This window comes from Rhinolophus ferrumequinum, chromosome 21, assembly GCF_004115265.2.
Source record: "Rhinolophus ferrumequinum isolate MPI-CBG mRhiFer1 chromosome 21, mRhiFer1_v1.p, whole genome shotgun sequence".
Taxonomy (NCBI): Eukaryota; Metazoa; Chordata; class Mammalia; order Chiroptera; family Rhinolophidae; genus Rhinolophus; species Rhinolophus ferrumequinum.
Genome location: NC_046304.1, coordinates 39,838,269 through 39,844,749, shown reverse-complemented (window position 1 = coordinate 39,844,749; position 6,481 = coordinate 39,838,269).

Sequence of the window (6,481 nt, the reverse complement as noted above, 5' to 3'; positions counted from 1 at the left end):
GCTGCAACAGACCTTAGACACCACCTGGCCCAGCTCTCCTATTTTACAGATGGGGAAACTGAGGCCCAGAGAGGGCTTTTGCCTTTCCCAAAGTCACAGTGAATGTTCACAGACACTGGGTGAACATTCAGTTCCCTGACTCATGACCCTGAGCTCTTCCCTTGACATCACCTCCCATCCATCCATCCATCGATCCAAGCAGGCAAGCTGGGTTCCAGGCTGAAGGAGCTGACAGGTCGGGGGAGTGACACACGGAGACAAGAAGGAGAAAACGGGGTGGAGAGTGCCACAAAGATACAAAGGTTCCCACGAGGCACAACATGCGATTGCCTCTCCTCTGTGAATTTCATATTATTAAAGAGTGTCAATATGTACAGTGAACACATAGCTCTTTCTGTGTGAATAAGGGAGGCTTCAGGGAGGAAGTGACTTTGATCTGAGGCTTGAAGGATGAATTGGAGGAAGCTGTGACACTTGCAGTTTTCCCAGCAGAGCCAGGATCAGGTGCTGGTAGAAACTAGGGGTGCAGGGAGGCCATTTCTCCTTCTTCCCTGAGTTCTGGGAGAGAATGAAGCAGGTGTGCAAGGAGGTGGAGAAGGGACCGTGGCTCCAGAGGTGGGAGGGATGATGGATGGGGCGGGTCCTGTGAAATTGGTCAGGAGTGTGGAAGGAGGTTACCAAGGGTGGTCAGGAACCTGAGAAGAGCTTCCGTCTTTCTTCCTGCACCTCACCCACCTGGGTCTAACCTGCTTCTCTTATTCCCTGCTCAGGGGGGTGGGCTAACCAGGGGAGGGGGGGAGCGGGAGTCAGAGCTCTGAGGAGAGAGCCTTTCTGCCTGGCCTGGCTTGGCCAAGCCCTGAGACTGCCTGTGACCATTCATCCCACAGCCCACTCAGGGGTCGAGGGAGGGAACAGGGATGGGAGGGGGTAGGGAGACTTGACTCACACTTAGCCCACAGCCTCGGCGAGACAGCAAGGAATATTTTTAGGAGCTCATTAAACAGGGAAGAAAGAAAGGGAAGGGAAGGAAGGAAGATGAGGATTATGCATTATTTTTCATCCAAGTGACAGCTCTGAGCATCTCCACTGAAACTGTCATGCAAAAGAAATGGCATGTCTAATATTATTATGGAACGGGTGCGTGCGCGCATGTATGCACGTGTGAGCGCGGATGCCACCAGTGTGCATTTGTGGGGTGGGGGGCCTGCGGGTGAGCCCCAGTGAGCCCACGCATGTGACACGCAGCCAGGGTGCTCGTGTGTGCAAGCAGCAGTGGGGGAGGCTGTGTGTGGATGAGGAAGGCAGTGTGTACAGCTGCGTGAGAGGACCGGGAGCCCTGTGACTATAACCGTGGGAGAAATGGCGAAGCTGTGTGTAATGGGGCGTGCAGACTGTGTACAACTCTGTGTAATTGGCTGTGTCTAACTCTGGGTGCGTGAGACATCACTGGGTCGCTTGTACCCCCAAAGTTGTGTGCGGTGGGCATGGAGGTGGGGTGGCACATCCTCACAGGTGAGGGAGCAGCCAGAATGAGCTGTCGGGTGTGGGCATACAGATAGGAGGGGGAGAATGGGTGCAGAGTGAAGCCCCCAGGAGGCAATGGGGAAACCAGAGGTACATGGGGTACTGAGCCCCCCTGCCCTGTCCTGAAGGGAAGGGGTGCAGTGGTCAGAGCCCCCAGCTTACACCCACACGGTTCCTTGTCTGACCTGGCTGACTGTGGGACTGGAAAGGACCCCACCCCACTGGTGTGAGTGAAAAGTTCTCTTTCTTGTACCTGAACTCTTTCGTAGGCAGTTGAGACTGAATTTTCACCTCACTCTGGTGAGGTAGGTACTATTATTATCCCCATTTCGTGGTTAAGAAACTTCCCTGATATCACAGAAGCCAGAGGGAGCAAAGCTGAGGTTTGAATGGGTCTCTGTTGAGTCTCCACATGGCTTCTCAGAATCGGGGTTTGTGGGAAGGGGTCATCCAGGGAGGCTGTGCCCCTGAGCTTGGGCTTTGCGGAGCCTTCCCAGGACTTTATTGGGGTTCTGAATGACAGGTGCCCAGCGTGGGAAGTAGACACCTGGAGAACTGGTGGGATGCCATGCGGGGTGTGAGGAGATTCACTTCTGTCAGCGGCTGAGCTGTGGCGAGGGCTCTGCCGACTCGGTAACTAAAGCCAACCTCGTAAGTGGCTAATTGATTTCTGTTCCCTGATTAAATGTGCAGCACTTTACATGGCAGCACAAGGAGGTCAACGCTCCCCCCACTTCTCCAGCGCCGCGTGCGGAGAGACAAAGAAATTGATTTTCCAATCGATGCTCTGAGCAATGATTAAATGTTCTCTGCACAGCGGGCCTAATGAGTCCCCGAGGGGCGTGCCAGTCCTTTAATTAGAGACTTCCATGGGGGCCCAGGATAGGGGCTGCCCTGGAGTGAAGGGGTCCAGCCAGGGACAAGACCTCACCCCCAGGGAATGGTGGACTGGGCCTCTGGGGGACAACCCTGGCCAAAAGGACTGTCTAGGGGCCCCTGGGCAGAGAGACCCTGTGGAGAGGTCCCTGGGTGTTCAGGCCCATGCCAAGGCCTCCCTGCCCCCCCCCCCACACACACACAGCATCCAGGTAACCAGCAGTTCGGTGGGTCAGTCCATTGGTGGTGGCAGCGGGGACCAAACTGGACAGGAAATGAATCCCCTGCTATAAGCAGCTGCATTTTCATTACCTGGCTGCCCCATTGGAGGAGCTAACTAAAGACTTTAGAAATTCAAATGAGGCTCTCCGGGGAGAGCGGGGCTTAAACATTCCCCTGCGCAGGCGGCTTTATTGAAGGAATAAACTATATTTGCAAAGTAAGATATTGAGGCTGTCAGTTTCTCTTAGGGATATAATGAGATCCTGGGAGGGAGGGAGGCTGGCAGGATGGAGCTCTTGAGGGCGGGAGCCCTAGCCAGGAGCTGGCGTGAGTGCCCCGAGATGGGCCAGGCAGAGCCCTCTACCCCCCAATTCTGTGACCACCACCTGGTGGAATCTAGCCGTTCGCCCACATTCTTCCCTAGTCAGAGCTCTTGAGAGAAGTGGAGGCATGAAGATAGTCAGAATGGCATGGCTTAGCCATGCAAGCCCCAAGATAGTGGAGTTCCCTCTGTACACACACACACACACACACACACACACACACACACACCCTAGACAGCTCTCCTCCTCGTATAGAGTTCTGCTCAGGAGGCAGAAGTAGAGGGCAGGAGTCAAGACTGGTGTGGGAAGGTGGCTGAGTCTAGCCTCTGCTATTTGCTAGCTGTATGACCTTGGGCAAGTGACTTAACCTCTCTGTGCCTCAGCTGTCTCATCTCTAAAATATTAGTACTTGCCTCATAGGGTTGGGGGAAGGGTTAAATGAATTATTACATACAAAATACTGAGCCTGCACCTGTTTTATGGGTGACATGCAACAAACAGTAGCTATTGTTAAAGAGGTGGGAGAAGATGTAGAGGAAAGGTGTGACCAGTCAACCTCCCTCCCTTACCCTGATCACTCAAGAGCCACCATCACCACCACCATCACCACCACCATCACCACCACCATCACCACCCCCTCCAGCATTATCACCATTACCACTATCACCAACATCACCATCATCTCCATCACTACCACCATTACCATCACCTCGACCACCTTCCCCACTGTCACTACCATGACCACCACCACTTCCATCACTACTGCCATCACCACCTCCACCACCGTCACCACCACCTCCACCATCACCAGCACCGTGACTTAGACTTAGAGTTTGAGATGGAAGGAATGCTCAGAGGATCAGACAGAGTGGGACTGTGCGAGATGCGCCCAGAAGATTCCCTGGGGGAGAAAGCCTGTGAGCAATGTGCAGCCTGGCCACAATTCCGTCTCTTCTCTTCCTGTTTTCCCTAACTCCTGGGGTGGGGGGTGGGGAGGTCAAGGTGGAGCTAACCATTGTTTTGAGCAGGAAACTAAGGTCCAGGACCAGAAAAGGAGTGCAAGATAACCAGACCCCCAAGCTCACCACTTCAGAGTTCAGACAGGGGTGAGGGTGGAGGGTGCCAGCCCCTCCTCCTCATCGTCCTCAATGCCAGTCAGAGTTGCTGCAGCATGGTGCCCAGGCCAAAGGAGGCCCACGGTGAGATCTGAGGAAGGGGGTGTCAAGTATAATGGGTCAGGCAGCAGCTGGGTGTCTGTCACTCTCACTCTGAGGCTGGAGGAGGAGACTGGAGGTGACAGTGTGCAGGGTCAGGAGGACAGCAGATACAGAGCCTGCCCCAGGGGACTGAGGAGGTCTGGGCTCCGAGCCTCTGTTAGGGCTGTGAAGGGTGATGTGCTGGTTTCCTCCGCAGTGAGACCCAGCTCCTGGGATGGGAAGGCTGCTGAGACATAGAAGTGCCAGGCTCTGCTTCAAACTGCTGCATGACCTTGGGCAAATCAGTTAAACGCCTTGGGTCTCCATGTCCCTGCCTGAAATGTGGGTGGCTTCATGATGGCATAGAGAAGGAACCTGGGGCTAGGAGTCAAAGGATCCAGAGTTTAAGTACCTCTCCATGTCTTACTAGCTTGAGCTGGTACCTAGGTCACTTTGTTCTCTCTGGCCTCATTGTGCTCATCTGCAAAAGGAGACGGCAATCTCCATGAATTGCTGTGGAAATAAAGCGAGTAGTATAGGGCCCAGCACGTAGTAGGCCCTCAATAGATTAGCTGGAGCTGAGCTCTCTTCTAGCTCTCCAAATCTGAGCATAGGATTTTAAAATGAACTCTTACCACCATCACCACCTCCACCACCACCAGTACCATCATCACCTCCACCATCTCCATCCCCACTACCTTCACTTCCATCACCACCTTCACCATCACTACCACCAAACCATCAACACCCCCTTCACCAACAATAGCTCCACCATCATCACCACTATCACCGTTATCACAGCCTTCACCATCACCACTTCCGTCACCACCAATGCCATCACTACCTCCACCATCACCATCATCATCATCACCATCACCGCCATCTCACAACCACCACACACATAATAATGTTTTTCTAAACTTGAGAGCCAGAGGGAAGGGAACGGTGAAGAAAGGGGCTGTTTTTCTGGAATGTTCATGGGGTCCAGGAGGCAAAACCAGGCCTCTCTACCCTCCTCCCTTCAAATAAGAGGCTTCCTCAAAGATAAAATGATTTCCTGGGAGGGCGACATGAAGCACAGATTCGTGGTGTATGGAATGATGGGTCCTCTTGAACCCCAAATTCCTCCCAAGTTTCCTCCCCCTGTCAGTGAGGAGAAATACTGTGTGTACCACTGGCAAAGGGGCAGGGAAGGGGTCAGCATGATTTGAGGCCCTACTATGTGCCAAGTACCATCTTTGCTGCTTTATATCCTCCTTTGATGCTGATGGTTCTGCTGTGATGTACTCGTTACTACCTTTTAATGGAGACGGAAACTGGGACTTGGAGAGATGAATGATTTGCCTGAGTTCACCCAGCCTGTGAATGTCCAAGATGAGATTTCAGTTTCACATTCGCATTCTTTCCACCATTCTCAGACGGCCTGGTTGCCCAGCAGGGCAGACCTGCAGAGGCAGGGGAGAGATGAGAAGATGTTGATCCTGGGACTAGAGAGGGATTGTGTGTCATTTTCAAGCATTCGACTGGAAGAGCAAGGACATCTAGATCCCCAGGCAGGTCACCCAGACACTGCTCCCTGGCCCCCCGGGGGCATCACGCTTTGTTGTACATTTGTTTGTCTTCTTCCATCAATTCTAAACACTGTGCAGGCAAGCACTTTGTCTGGGTTTTGCACTGGTTCCCACGACGCAACACAGACCCTGGCACCTGGAGGAATAAGGGTTGTTGAATAAATACATGAATGAACCTGTGAAAGCATGAATCAATCAGGACATCAAAACCTGGGTGGAAGGCTGCGCTGGTGATCAAAAAACAGTCAATGCAACTTTCCCTGATTTTTATTATTATTATTATTGTTGTTTGCTTTTCTGATTTTATAGAAATGGTTGTTCCCAAATTGCAGAGCACAAACTGACTGATTGATATCCCAGAACAAATACCCTGAGACAGACCCCAGGTGAGAAGCATGATTATGTCACACAGCACCCAGAGACCTGGGGTATGGGGACATTATTCTTGTGCATGGTAAAGCAGATGAAATTAAAAGTTTATAACAAAAACATGTTTGGTCCTCACAGTGGCTTTCTTCCCCAACCCCCTCCCCAAGCCCTGCCTCATGTACCAGTTCCTGTCCATCTCTGGTAGGTCCTGGGCGTCCGGAAACAAAATGTTAGCCCAGGGTTCCCAGGCCCAGCTCCAGGGGCCAGGGGTCTGGGCAAGATCTGGTTAGCTACCCACATTTCAGGGAGGGCGGTTCAGTTGCCTCACCGTCCCCGCTATGGCTCTGAGAGGTAATGGCAGCCAGTCCAATCACTGGTCTCATCTCGGCCCCTGTGGGTG